Raw genomic sequence first — 16,087 nt, 5'->3', positions numbered from 1 at the left:
CCAATGAAGGGAAGCCAATACAGGAGAAATCTGCTCTCTCTTTCTAGTCCCTGTCAGGACTCTTGCTGCAGCATTTCTATGGAGTTGTTCGGACCAATGTTCCCTCTAAGCTGCGCGATTGCGCACTGTCGGCACGGACTCTGCGCAGAGAAAATCTATGTTGCGCACACAAAAGAAATTCTAACCTGAATTGAAATTAAAGTAAACATGTGCCGACACCGGTGTTTAAGCTGGCAAAGCGGCGTGGCTGATGTGGAGTGAAGCCACGTTAATGACAACGTGTACAACCATTGGAGATGTGAGCAGGACAGACGGAACAATTGACGGGAAAAGTGTGGACTTTATACCAGTTTTTAAATTGTGTTGATAGGCCACGTAAAACCAGAGTTATGATAAAAATATCTGCAATGTTTGGTTTTCTTCCTGAATACTGTCGTTGTTTATATTTACTGCGGGAAGAAACGGTAAAAACGGCGTTTTATAAGGAAAAGCGCTCTCTGCCTGTGAGCAGAGACGAAACCAAAACACCCCCACACTTTCCTATTGGTGGAAAAATGTACCATGTCGACCAATCAAAACATGGCATTTAGTTGTTAAGAAACGGAAGGAAGTTTTAGGAGTGACGGCGTGTTTTGAGACGTGACAGATTTGCAACGTTTAGCGCAAATCTTGTGTAGTTAGTGTGTAGTTAGTGTGTAGTGTAGTCAATAGTTTTGTTGTGTGTGTCAGAACAATGAGGCGACTGCTGAATGTTACAGGTGTTACAGCAGTGATACATCTCCTGTTGTCAGGCCTGCAGGTATCAGGCTGTTGGTCTCCTTTATCTCATAGTGGACAGAAATTATTTTTTGGAGTGGCACGAATAATTTGTGTGGCATCAAATCTGATGCAGAACAGCTGATTGTTCTGTAAATAGTTTGAAATGTTTATTTAAAAAACGCCTTGGCTGCATTTTTAGGTAAACAGCTGCAAAAAACTTTGTTTGCAAAACTCAGTAACTTTTTTGAAGAAGTAACGATATAATTAATTGCCCAACATTGGTCTTTATATCCTGTATTTTGCAGACAGAGTTACATGACTCTCTCCCAGACCACAGACTCAGACTCATAATACAAGTCAGAGCAACAACAAAAAATAATAATAATTTAAAAAAGGAAAGAAAGTTGTGTTTTCAAAATTGGAGTTCAAGTTATTTTTACTTCCAATAGTGTTAACATACTACACAGGTCATGAACAAGATTTTTTCATTTTTTCAGATTTTCATTGTAAGTGGGCTAAAGCAGTTAATTAAAAGTAGTCTAACATAAATGTAAATGCTGTAATTTGATTATTTTAATAAACCATGTAACTTGGATGGATTCGATGCTGGCGTGACCACAGTGCACACGTCTGCTGTCGCTCACAGTGGACCAGGGACCGCTCAGGGAGTTTGTGCGTTCGCTCAGACACATTAAAAATTAGAGGGAACATTGGGTGGGACATCCTGATAATAACGATTCATAATAGTTCAGTGTAGCAGTGAGAGAAGTACCTGCAGGCTGTAAGTCTATCGCAGTGTCGTCATAATTCTGGCGATGCCACAGATCTCAGACTGCTGTTGTCTCTGGTGCAACTGTGGCATCAAACAGAGGCTGGTCTTAAAGGGACAGGAGCCAACTACATCAGTACAAACAGGAAGAAGGAAATTAATAAACAAACATTTAATAATCAGCCCAGTATGCATGCATGTACTGATCAGTGCTCTTTAGGCTCTTTGTGCAGCACAAATGACTGTCTCAGAGTTACTTAGAGTTTGCATTCAAATGCTGGAATGAACCCAGAGTGAAATCTGTCCCGTCAGCCACTTAGTGCTGGAAGCTGGCCCAAATGGAGGATCTAAACATCCACCGTCTTCTTCACCTGATCCTGACCCGTTTTCCTGGAGTTCTTTGTTAATTATTAGACATAATGAATCCCGACACTGTAATTCTACATCAGTGTTCTTGTATTACATCCAGGTCTGGTTGTTTTCTACCTTAGATAGATGTGTAATGAGTTATGTTACTTTTAGTGCTTCTGAGAATAAGAAGAAGTAGTTTACATGTTTATCTCATGACACTGCAACAGAAACACTGATAATAAAATGGTCAGTATGGTCATGCCTGTCTTCATTGTTGCCTTTATCGCAGCTATATGCAAATGTGTGTGCATATGAAGTTTTTTGTGGGGAGATAAGGTTTCATGAAGCTTTTCTATCAGCTGACAGAAGCAGCAACACATTCACTCTGCGCTGGTTTAAAGGTGCCGTGTTTACCTCAGCAGGCCACAATAAGACAATTAAGAAAAGGATCACGAGTTCTGTTTAAGGTTTTGGCCTCTGTTCACAAACAGGGTCCTGGTCTTTAAAGGAGTCTTTATAAGGCCGGACAGATCTGGGCTCTGTCTGCTCTCACAGTGTACGCTGATTATAATAGCAAAGCCAGTTTTATTTATATAACACTCGTCATTACATGAAAACTCAATGTGCTTATTGCAGTTGGAGGATCTGTGATCAGGGAGGAAGTATTCAAAAGGTAATTTAATTATAAGATCATTAAAATGTCAAACTGTTCATTAAACAAGGTCTGTGATACATGAAAACTCATAAAGCAACACTTAAAGTTGCAGTTATGAAACATCAACATTTCAGATGGTCACATGTTCTTGAGAACATCGAGACAATGCGTCCCCGTTTTCCTTACTTCAGATTAATATTTATTTTTACCTGAATTGTCTCATTTTGTCTTATCTGATCATGTAAGTTAGGAAAACTTCAGCTTGTACTTTCATTTTTACGCAAAACCCGACTCGTCGGTTCTTTGAGGCCGTTCTAAGAATCATCTTTTGATGTCATTAGAAATCAGATCTGTGACGTTTCATATTTGTTGTAAGGAGGTTAAAACGGATTCCCAACTGAAATACAAGCTGAGCAAATCCGGAGATTTTTGTAATTTTTGCAGCATTTTGAGCCCTCGTGACTTCATAAACACGAGTACAAATATCCACATGAACTTTCAGGAGTGCAAAACACATTTAAGCTCAGCTAAAAACTGAAAAACAACCAAATGAAGTGTCACAGTCTAAAGCCTGAACCCACCTTTTGTTCAGCCTGATCCTCTTCCTGCTGTGGCTCCCTCTGAGAGCTGGAACATGGAGGAAAATAATGGCAGGGTCTGTTGATCATGTTGGAGCTATTTGTTCTTTATTTTTATTATTCTGAAAGTTGTAAAAGTTTGTTGTTAGTTTACTTATATTTTGCTGTTTATTTACAAGTTTTATTTGTAGGTTAATATTTGTTTCAATGTTTTGTTTGTTTGATGTTTACCTTGTTAAGTCAGTCAGTAAGAGCTGTAGGGCCATTTTTTCTATAAATAAAGAGACTGGTATAGGACCAGCATGCACTGGGGTGGGCCTATGGGTTTTTTTGCCAGAGCAGGAGAAGCAGCAGGAAGTAACAAAGATGGATCTTGTTATTGCCAAACTGCATGAATAAACCATAAAAACTCAACTTTTAAGTTTGGACAGTGGACTTCTTTTGCCTGTGTACAAAATATTATCTCAGTGCAGCAGTGGCTTGTGGACTTTTAATTGTGGGATGTTTGGTTTGTCAAGCAAAAGGAATTGTCACTACAGATAGTATGAAGGTAAAAATGTGCCGTGATTCTTTGTGTGAGCTGCGAGCTGGTGTCTGGTTTCCTCTCACATTGTCCCCTGCAGATGTGAGGATTTATTTGACCCCTCCCACCTGCCCGACTCTTTCCATCGCTCCTCATCTGATCCCGGTCTTCATTACAAAGTCGCCCACATGAGAAGGACGTGCAAGCGAAGAGCAGAAAAGTGGTTCCTATTATGCTTGATAACAGCATGCGGGCGCCGGTCTGCAGCTGTCAGACTGAAAGCTGATGTGGAAAAGGCTTTGAAAGCTGTTTTTCACGCCACACAAACATTGTGTTTTCCTGGTATCTGTCACATGTCAGGATGTAAACAACAGTCTGCTGCACTCTTCACAGCTCAGCCTCTGCTGTCACGAGCTGCTCGTTCTTCAGCTGAGAGCCTATTTCTGAATCCAAACATCACCGGTGTGCTTTAGTTTTATTGCTAACATGCTAACATGTCTGTGACCAGGCTGGATCATGAAGTCTGGTCTTTTTTATTTTCTGATTCGTATAGTTGCCTCCTTTGGTCACTGTTAGAGTCAGAGAGACTAAATCAGTCTTCCTCAGTAGGAACCGCTTCAGACTTCAATCGGTCCGCCTGCCTCGATGCTGGTTTGGCCCAGGCTGTGTTTATCTCATCTAACCAGTGGTGATACCACGATGGCTACACCCATCTTTGACATACAGTCTGTCAAAGGTTCTTCTTGCCTGTGATTTGTCCATTAGATCTGATTCCACATTCATGTCTCCCTGTGGGTCCAAAACATCAGCTCTGAAGTGCTGGAGATCGATCTCACTCCACCATCGCACCAGTTTCCCAGCAGGACGCTCCCTTCACCCAACCGCTCTGAGGGGGAAGTGAAACGGTGAAGCTGATGTTGTTCTCATGCGAAGGCCGTATCACTGAGAACACTTCCCATTAAGATGTCATCATCTGCTGCAAGACTTCACAGCATAACCTGAAATGTTTTCCTCTGTTAGTCCAGACTGAAATGTCCCAACGTGTGCCGTCTTCATGAGTCTCAGAGACCACAAGAAATCCTAACAGACATTTTCTGCATTATCAACATCCTTTATTTAATGCAGATTTTCAACATGTTTACAAAAGTATGACTGGAAATGGAAAAAAAACCAAAAACAATCCTCACTTCAGCCACTGCAGTGTTAATATACTGTAAAGGTGTTATTCACACTGTGGCGAAAATGTGACAAACTACAACAGAAACAAGGTGAGTGAGAGGAAAAGCTGACTTTAATGCAGAGTAAGCAGTGAAGATGTGAACAGAGTGCGTGGGCCTGCGAGGAAGAAGCAGCCAGTCTCAAAATAATGTTGCGCATTTCCTTTACCGTTTGAAACTGCTGCTGCTTTCTGCAGGTTTCCTCTTCCTCTGCAAAGATGTTCTGAAACATAACGGCCCCTAACTCCTGCTGTTCACCTGATGCTGGTGGATTTAAACATTTTTAAAAAAGATGATAAACTTGTCTTGAAGCTCGTGTTTCAGCTGGTATCTGTGTCTGTGTGATGAAGCCCTGCAGTCTATGGATGCAGCCGGGTATCCAAGCTAGCTGAGGACTCAACTGTCCAAAAACATCCAACACAGCATGAAGCAAACTATCAGTGCTTCAAAATGCGGAGGTTATACACCAACTAGAGATGTCAGGGTAACTAGCTCCATCTTTTACATACAGTCTATGGTTTAACCAGTGTTAATGCATCCCAACTCGCTGTGACTCAGCTGGTGTGTGCATACTGGGTTGAGTCCTGAGTTCTGTTATTTACCTGAAGGAGTCCTTAAAGCAAATGTGTGACGCACACATTAAGTACACATTAAGGTTTTATGATTGTGTGAAAGAGAGGAAGTGAAATGAGGATGTGTCAGAGGATGCATTTGCATGCATTAATGCTTAAACCTCTGGGAATCTGAGATCACTGTGGTAAGTCCCTTTAGATCAGCCAGGACAACAGGAGTACTACAAACAAATGTTTCATCTCCAGTGAAGAGCGGTGAAATCAGTTAAAATCATACATGCTGGTTTCTGTTGACTTTGTCTTTGAACCTTATCTTCCATTTTTCTACAGGATGTGGTGACGGGCTCAAATCAGCCTCCTTGTCATGGTGCTGCATGCCCAGTTGTTTCCAAGAGTACAGTATGTTTTTAATGATATGGTTCTACACATCATAAAATTATTAAAATCATCGTTCTGCCTCTGCTGAAGTGTGACCGAGGTGCCGTTTCTGTTCCTCAGTTTGAAGGAATCTGCATGCTCTTAACTAATGAGGCATGAGCTTAAAACCGCACATAACAGTCAATACGATCCTGTAAGGTGATAAACATTACACCGAGCCTAGTTTCCTTTGTGCTGTTGCTTTGCACTGTTGCACTGAGCAAATGGGGTTAAAATATGCTGAAGACAACTGAAAACGTGAATGAAACCAGGTTGGAACATGCAAGACCAGAGCTCTGCTCTCTGCATTTAACCCTCCTCAAGTACAACGAGCGGAGGGCAGCTCCACAGAAGAAGAAACCCAAAGACTGTATATAAAAGATGAGAATATGTCATCACCCACTGGTTTCTGGGTTTGCTTTTTAAACCTCCAACTTTAGCATCTTGGCAACAAGTCTGTGACCACGTTTGGATGGAGCGCCAAGTTATCTTTACTCCAAAACTGGAGTATAGTTAAGCAAACAGCATGCATATGCATATTATTATTATTATTATTATTATTAGACCTCATAAAAAAGGGTCCAACAGCACAAACACAGTCCAGAGGTCCACTTCAGGTCAAACCTAGCAGATAGCTAACAACTACAGCCGCCTGTGTCACCGTCCGCCATCAGTCAAAGAAGCCACGCCCCAAATAATGCAAACTTTAAGCTTCAATATAATTTAAAAAGGTGAGTTATGAGTCATTGTCCACCAATACAGTTGTTATGGAGGGCGAAATTTTTATAGAGACCAAACCTGGTTTTATAGCAAGATTTCAATCGATTGTGGAGAAATAAAGTTAACCTCTGAGATCCAAGAGAAAAAAAACAAACTAAGAAAAACAGGATTGACCAACCAGACACTGACAGAATACAGATACTTTTAATGCACCGCCATCAGGTCAAGAGCAGGATGTAAGTCAGGGTAAGAGGAAACCAGCACGAGTCTCAAGCATACGCGCAGTATTATTTCACTGAAGGTTACGTCATCCTCACAGGCACACACACTCACGTCTTCATCACTTAGCATGCACGGATGTCATCTTCTTCTCACTCAGCCTATTTGTGTTGTCATTCTGCACTTTATTCACCGCAGCCAAGTGTGAAGAGCATGTGTACAGTATCGGCACAGACATGAATGTGGAATTAGATCTATGAGATAAAACTGGTTCAGAGTGCACGAAGCATGAAGTAAGCAAGGCCTTCAAAACTCAATCATTTTGTTACATTCAGCTGCTTATTAACACAAACGTCGAAACAGCCAATCACATGGCAGCATTCAGGCAAGGGGATATGGCAAAGAAGCCCTGCTGAAGGTCAAACAGAGCATCAGAATGAGGAAGAAAGGGATCTGCTGGGATGTTCAGGCACCACGACCTCTAAAGTTCACAGAGAGTGAGACACTGCATGAGCAGCAGTTCTCCGTTGATGCCAGAGGAGAATGGACAGACTGCTCTGAGTTGACAGGAAGGCAACGAGCTCAAATATCTACTCGGTATAACCACGGCCACAACAGGTGGAACCTTGGAGCAGAAGCAGCAGAAGACCACACCAGGTGCTCCTCCTGTCAGCTAAGACCAGGAGCCCGAGGCAGATGGTTTGAAAGAGAAGTGAAAGAAGCCATCACCCAAAAAACTTGGCTGATTGGGACCTACACCCGTTTTCACACCTTGGCTTTGTGATTAAGTGGAAGATCAATGGGGGGTCCAAATCTGGGACTCTTCACCATTTGACCCAAGAACTGAAGAAGTCCAGATGATTTTCTCTCCAAGCTCTGTAGACCCTGCTCCGTAACCTGACCGCTCAGCAGGAATGTGTCTACCTGCCCCGTCTTAGAGACGGTCCCCAGATCATCCAGAAACACAAGCTGCTGCACCTGAAGAAAGTGGCTTTATGGAGGAAAGATCCTGACCTGAAGTGAGCTGCACGAGGTAGTTTGTGTCACGTGATCAGAGAAGAATGCAAATCCAGTAAAGCAAAGAAAAGAGGTCATATAGAAACTGAAAAAAAGCATAGAAAAAATAACAAACATTTAAAAATCCATCACAGACACAATTACAGACACATCCTGCTCGTGTGTACATTACAAATAAGTCAGGGGAAGAGGAAACCAGCACGAATCTTAACACAGTATTATTTCACTGAATGTTACGTCATCCTCACAGGCACACACACACACACACACACTCATGTCTTCATCACTTAGCACGCACGGATGTCTTCTTCTCACTCAGCCTGTTTGTGTTTGTGTGTCGTTCGGCACTTTATTCACTGCAGCCAAGTGTGAAGAGCATGTGTACAGTATCAGCACTGCAAAGGCTAAACTGAGGATTTGTTTCCATTTCCAGTCCGGCCCACATTCAAAAAGGTCGCTGTGTCTGTGCACATGTTATTTATTGGAGGTTTGGTCACTGGTCAGAGCTGTTATTGATGAGCAGCACAGTCTGAGCTCGTGTTTTAGACCCACGGGCAGACGTGAATGTGGAATTAGATCTAATTTGGTTCCGAGTGCACGAAGCATGAAGCAACCAAGGCCTTCAAAACCCATTCAGCCGCCCATCCTCACACAGGGGTGTCCTTTGAAGGCGGCAGGTGGAGGAGGAAGGGCATCAGTTCTTCACTCAGTCTCGGTCAATTACTTCTGTTTGTCTTGACCTCACAGCCCTTTGTGTTCACAACATGTTGGAGTCAGAGGGGTGATGTGGTTTCTGCTCGTCAGCTGTGAAGGGAGGATTGTTGTTGTGTTTTTAGATTTTTTAAACTTGTTTTTCCATCAAAGAAAACGAAACTAATTTATTTTTCATCTTATTTTCACTGGTAGAGCATTTCTTCACCTCACAGCGCACACGCACCGCTGTGACGTCACTACTTTTTGGGCCAAACGCCTTATTTAGACAAAGGGAGGAAACGGGAAGTCATCATCTAGTGATCCGGCTGCATCAATGGACCGTATGGAAGAGCGCACAGAGCAGACTCCGGCTGAAGAGCGTCAGTGAAGCTGGAGCTCAGCCTGCTGGGACGGTCTGTTGGCACGGAGCTCTCACAGCAGCCAGATTATTGTCAGATACAGTCAGTAAACGTGCTCCAGCAGCACAATCACGGCCCACGGGTTCCGTTCAGGCGCTTCGATCAGCCAATAAAAAGAAAGAAAGAAATGCAAGCATGCGTGACGGCGCCTGTAGAAAGAGCGCAAAGAAATCCAGAAACATTACAGCACCGAGGGTTTAAATAAGTGTCCCCCCCCCCCCCCCCCCCCCCCCCACTTAAAAAAGTCCCATTCTTTTTTCTTTTTTGCATTTATGGCAACTTCCGTTACAAACTGCATAACGTGCATGCACAACTCGATCCGATTTATGTTCATGTTTAACCTGTAAAAACAGCATTACACATCTTCACCTGAAACCAGACTTAGAGGCTGTTACGCCCCGCACCCCCCGCTCCCGGCTTAGCTTGATGTTTGATGCTTCTGCATATTTTTCCTCGTATACGTCATGATATCATTACATTAAACGACACAAAGAACACTGCAAGTAATTTTTTAAAATTTAAAGTTTATTAATTTCACAGGATTCATGTGTCAAACATCAGGTTTGCATCATCTGAACGTACAGAATTCATACAGTCGTTTTCAGACCCATGAATACACATTTTTTTCCCCACAGGGTTCAATATTGATTAATTATCACCGAGCATGTTCCGTTACCGGCCGGAGGACAGCAGCAGGAGACCGTGTTGTGATTGGCTGAGTTTCAGAGTTGATGAAGAGCAGGATGCGGAGAGGAGCAGGGCGCGCCCCGGGCCGCGCGCTCTTTTACCCCTTCAGATGATTAATCATTGATCTCCCAAAAACCTTTAAATCAATTCATTTTCCGCTTTTATTAAACACTAACGTTGTGTCCCCTGTCCGCTTCCGAGTGTCCAGCACGAATCAGATCATCCGGACCAGCCGTGCAGGAGAACCGTGGACAGAAGCAGCGGAGCGACCAGCAACGTCAAGGCGGCGGGACTCCCGCTGGCGCTCCCCGTCGGTTTGGGTGTAGTCGCGTTATTGGGGTTGGTGGCTCCCCCACTGCTTTTATCACCTGCCTCGGCCACCTGCAACACACGAGATGACCACATGAAGTTCACGAAGAGAGACTGCACCAGCACACAGGAGTCACTCTCATCATCACCGCCTTCAGTCATTTTGAAGCGTTAACCAAACGAAACATCCTCCGACGTTGGCCCCAAATAAAAGCCCCCCCGTGAAGTTATAGAAGTCTCTTCTAACCGCATCTGAAGATTCCTTCCAGGGAAGTAAATGTGGAAGGTGAATTATTCACACACTTCCCTCCAGATTTTTTTGCCCCCACTTCAGGTTTTAAATGAAAGTCTGTCAGAGAATCTTTTGTCAACATTTCTGCCAAACGCTGAACTAAATTCTGAGCTGACGGAGGCAGAAGCTGCAGACAGCTGCTGCATTTAATTATGCGCAAACAAGCTGCGTTAAGCACGGCAGTTTGCGCCTCATCTGTGAGAGAAAATGTGCAAAAAGATGTTTTAAACACGGGCTGAACTGACCTGGGAGGTGAGATGGAGAGCCAGCAGCAGGACTGCGACTAAAGCGAGGCTTAGCTTCTTCATGCTGATGTGATGGAAAACTCTCTGCTGCGCGCGGTGGAGGAAAGGCGATTGAAACCGGAGGTGCGCGGTCGTACCTTTTATAGCCCCCACCCAACCGGCCCAGAAAACTGCCTCCATCATGCTGCATTCAGGAGCTGTCGGAGATACAGCTGCTCACGGAGCAGAAGAAGGAATACACTCTAATCTGAGTTTAATTAAAATAGTAATTTTTACTGAGTAAGCACCCTGGGATCGTCTTTCACACCGAATCCCCCGAATAACTCAAGACAAAGAAGTACAATTACTGCAGTGGTTCTCAGTTGTTTTGTTTTTTGCCCGTTATAACCACATGTTTGTTGCATGTGTGTTTATTATTTTTAAATAATCATCATTTTTCCTTGTGCCATGTTAAGGGGACACCCTGCATCATTCCTTGTTTAAAGCCTTTTTTATCCCCCCCCCCAAAAAAATCTAATGGGACCAGAACTTCCAAAACGTCAGCATGCATGGTTTCACGTCTCAAATCAAAATGGAGGATGCCAATCGTGGTGCAGATCAGGGTGAAGCAATGTACCAGACACTCACAGAAAACCTTTTTTCCTCCAACAGAAATCTGGAAGACATCTATGAATGGAAGCAGTCTTTGTTCTCGAGCCCACACATGCCCCCCAAATTATAAAAGACTTCCAGAATAAAACTTTTAACCCAAATCTGGATTTTTGTTCTACAGCTTCATCATCTTATCCCATTATTGATCAATGAGCTCGAGAGCACCCCCAGTGGAAAAGGTCCACAGAGTGGGAGTTCTTGGTTAGTCCACATTGTATATACAGTCACCCAATTTCCTTCGGGGTCAATAAAGTTTTATTGAATTGAATTGTCTATAGCAAATAACCAAACATGTTATTCTGCATTGTGAGCATCATCATCTGCATCCTGCTCTATTATATAATGGTAAAAAGTAGTTTTGGAAGTTCAGATCTCAGTGGGGTATAAATCATGCTGGATACCTGCACTGATGTGGACTGAATGTGAAGGGAATGAAAGGATGCCAGGAAATTAAAACGAGTAACCCACAGAGGGCACATACCTACAGACACCTGAAAATCAGAGTGAATAAAGGAGAGGAAGCTACTAAAATTGAAATTTCATTGCAGTAACTGACAATAGTAATCAGTTTGTTTGTATGTGTACCTGACTACGCTCCTAACGAGACAACAGATGGCATCTTGGGGGGGATCTTCTCGCTGTCAGACCCACTGCACAGCAGGTCCAAGGATTTCAACCCCATACCTGATGGTAGTCAGGGTGCCGTTGACTGTAGGTCTGTACAGACGTCATCCACCACCAAACCAGTCGCGCATGTTACTGTCACTGTAACGTTATCCACGGCTTCTCCGGACTCTTTCGCATCTGTCACATGTGCTCAGGGTAAACCTGCACTCATCTATGAAAAGCACAGGATGCCCGCGCTGCGTGTGCCAACTGGAAAACGCCAGTCAGGCTGCACACCCCAATGCAGCGAGGACAGAGCCCCGTAGAGGATGTCGGGCCCTCAGGCCACCCTCGTGAAAATCTGTCAGTGGCCTCTGTCTGTGAAATCATTCCCGATTTGGAGGTCTCACTTTTGCCCCTCTAGTGCACTTGCTGTTAATTTCATTAGCGCCAAAGCAGCTTAAACTGATTAGCATCCTCCTCTGCTACTTGACAGCCCAGATCTATATCCCACAAGTTTAACTGACTTGATGCTCTGATCGGAAAATGCTTCTTTAATTTGTTTTGTGTTACCCTGCAATAAGCAGGGATATAGGTTTTGAATTTTTCCTTTAATTTGTCATCTAAGGCTTCGATTTTACTCACGATAGATAAATGACGACCTCTAGTGGTCAGTCGCTGTCATTGCAGCTTCAGATTCTCCCATGACCCAGCGGGACTGCGTGCGTTTAAAGCTGGAGGATGCTGAGGTGTCTCCGTATATCACAGGGACCGCTCAGACCCAATGGTTTGGAGGTCAAGTTGGAGGAAAAAGGTCAAGATGGTTGGCACCATCACCACCGCCACCACGGCTGAAAACCAGGAAGTTAACAGTCCAGTTTCTAAACATGTCAGAATGAGTACTGGCTTCTGAAGTGTGTGAGCCGCTCGGACGCATTTTAAACACTTTGATTTCTAGTTGTTATTGCTAATAATTACTGGTAGTAGTACTAGTAGCCATTGTAGTATTATCCAGTTAAAATAAAGGTTACATAAATAACCTTTACTGTCATGAAAGAAAAAACGCATCTTTGCGTTTAAATGAGGAAATACAGTGTTAGTGTTTGTCTGCCATTAGAGGGCGCCAGAGAGATATGTGGCATTTTATAAGCTACAAAATCAGAGACGAGGAAATAAAAAGCAATAGAGGAGATTATTTACAGATTATTTACGAGTTTTATTCTAAATATTGCGTCAATAATGTGCACGCGCGCGCACACACACCCTAAACTGCATAAAATAACCCAACTACGAACCGTTGAGAGCTTAATGACGGTGTCTTCAGCTTACTGTAGACTTAGTCACAGGTGATAAATGTCTGAGATCATTCCAAACAGATGCACATGCTATGAGAACATGTGCAAAGGCAACAGAAAAGGACCCAAGATAGAGCCTTGTGGAACTCCAGATGCAGAAATTTAACTGAGAAATTCCTTTCAAATCACATTTACACCAACTTAAAGCCAAACTCTCAACTCTTGCACAATATGACAAAGTGTCCTGTAGGTTTCACACTACAGTTATTCTTTTACAAATGTCTTCAAGAGTTCAGCTAAACACAGATCTCCACTTGTTTTCTACAATGCAGGGAAACAATATTTTTATCCAATCACTCAGATTTATTTTACATAAACATGTAAACCTGCTAATCTACAAATCAACACACTGAACATATTGTGTCATTTCCAGCGGACTGAGCTGTCATGTATTAGTGAACTTCGTCAAAATTTCACAACCGAAAATTAAGAAACTTTGGCCACAAACATCTGAATGTACAGAAACACAAAAGCTTCAAAGAACAATTTTAAACAAGTACAGGAAGTACATTTTATTTAAACTCAAGTCTGTATCTGCACAGAGCCTTCGACATGCATGTTTGTACATTACAACCTTTTTTGTAAAAGAATTAACCATAATAAATAAATAAATGAATTAAACTTGTCCTGTTTTTCTGAACTGGTTAAATTATTTAGTATCATTTTAAATACATGTTACATTTAAATAAATAATAATATAAGTACGCCTGAGTATTTAAAGCAGCAGTACAAACAAACGTTTCCTCATGCCTGATGAGCAGCAAGCTCAGTCTAAAACAATGCACACTGTGTACTTTAAAATGTCTGAACCGTCTCAGGTTCCAGTTTTTACAGGATGTAGTGACAGACTGAACATGTTGCATCAGTGCAGCATGTTTAAAAAGGGAACTTTATGATCGTATAGACAAATTACTCATCATGGCTGAGGTGCTGCTTCTCTTTTTGTTCTTATTCTTGGTGAAATCTCTACATCATCTACTTTACAGCGTCGATATAATCCTTTATAACATCAACTGCAAACCACCAGATTGCTAATTTTGCTAGCTAACCCCGTTTCTTCTTCAGAGTCATCACCATATATAAGATCAAATACGAGTCCTGACAGTGCTGACCCTGTAACAGCTGGGATGGGCGCCAGCAATGCTGAATTAGACAAGAAAGGAAATGAATGGATGGAATTCCGAGTTTTCGTGTAACCTAGTGGTAGGAGCCACACCTGAGGGAAGAATCATGACACGGAGTGCACACAAGGATGTGTTCAGTTTTACAGGAAGCTGCTTACCTTTTACAGTTAGAGCAGTTTTATTGGCTTTATGATGAAACACTGCAAATGAGCAACTTTCCTGTTTCACTCAAGTGAGGTGGAGAAAAAAGGGAATGTGCCCTTACACACCATAATCTTTTCTTTTTTTCCCCCCCACTGCACCCTTTGGTGTCACCACAGTGGATCCTCTGCCATCATCTCATTGGATGCTCAGCATCAGAGATGATAGATAATCAGGTTGGCACAGTTGTTGGGTTATGTCTTTGTTGTACTGCAGCATGTTGAACAATAATTAAAAGCTACACTTCCACTGAGTGTGTGCCCTTCAGGCCGGCCCATCACTCCAAAGTGGGTCGACCCACCAGGAAAACGTCCAGTGTGTCAGATTGCAGCCCTGCCTAGCATCCTCCTCTGCACAGTTTCCACTGGTGACCTACACCAGGTCTCTTTAACACCGACTGATCCAGCACGGAGATGTTATTATTGATGATCCACATGTTTGATTTGAATGCCCTGTGACAGAACCCGACTGCCTCAGTTAAGGTCAGAGGTCATGATTCAACTGTAAAAAAAGACTGGTAAATGGTCTGTATTTGTATAGCGCTTTACTAGTCCCTAAGGACTAGTAAAGCGCTTTACACATCCAGTCATCCACCCATTCACACACACATTCACACACTGGTGACGGCAGCTACATTGTAGCCACAGCCGCCCTGGGGCGCACTGACAGAGGCGAGGCTGCCGGACACTGGCGCCAACGGGCCCTCTGACCACCACCAGTAGGCAACAGGTGAAGTGCCTTGCCCAAGGACACAACGACCGAGACTGTCCAAGCTGGGGCTTGAACCGGCAACCTTCCGATTACAAGACGAACTGCCAACTCTTGAGCCACGATCGCCCAGTCCTTCTTGGACTGTGGGATAGTCCAAGAAGGAAACCACTGCTGACCAAAAAGATCACAAAAGCTCATCTCACACCTGCTAACAAACATCTGGATGATACCCGAGACTTCCGGGAAATATTCTGTGGACTGATGAGACAGAAGCTGAACCATTTCCTGTTAGATTTGCATCAGACTAACAGCGTTTCATAAAGGGAACATCCCAGCAGCAGGCAGACACTGTGGTGGTGTGATGGTCTGGGATGCTGTGACTGAGGGAAACATGAATTGTGGTCTCCACCAGGAAACCCTGAAGGAGGATGTCCACCCATCAGCTCAATCATTGTCCTGGTGTATAACCCAAACACACGAGCCAGCCCACCTCTGAATGTCTGAAAACGCCAGAATGAAGGTCTTGGAGTGGCCGAGTCAAAATGTGGACTTTAATTGGGTGGAGATGTTTCGGCGTGACCTCAAAGTTCATGCTGGAAAACCTCCACTGTGGCTGAATTCATTTCACACAGGGCTGGCAGGTTTGGACAACTTTGTTAAAACAAAGAAAATCTGCATTAAAACAAGAACACGAAACACCGCGTTGTACTCACTGACTTTTTCCAACACTGTACATCATGTGGATTTATTAGCAGGAGTTAGACTGATTTCTGAATCTTACAATACTGACTTCACCCACAGCCTCACAGTAACATCATCGTACCCTTATCTTTTCTACAGGTTTTATCAGGTTTATGAGGGAAACAACCTCAGATAAACACCATTTACAAAATGCAGAAGCACCGTCTGAAACAATAAGTCTGCACCATCATCAGCTCAGAGAACCACTTTCAGCAGCAATAGCTTGAAGTAATGGTTTTCTGTGTTATGTTATCAG

This window comes from Pelmatolapia mariae, linkage group LG16_19, assembly GCF_036321145.2.
Source record: "Pelmatolapia mariae isolate MD_Pm_ZW linkage group LG16_19, Pm_UMD_F_2, whole genome shotgun sequence".
NCBI classification, from domain to species: domain Eukaryota; kingdom Metazoa; phylum Chordata; class Actinopteri; order Cichliformes; family Cichlidae; genus Pelmatolapia; species Pelmatolapia mariae.
The sequence above is the reverse complement of the archived record's forward strand: the minus strand, read 5'-3'. Positions refer to the sequence as shown.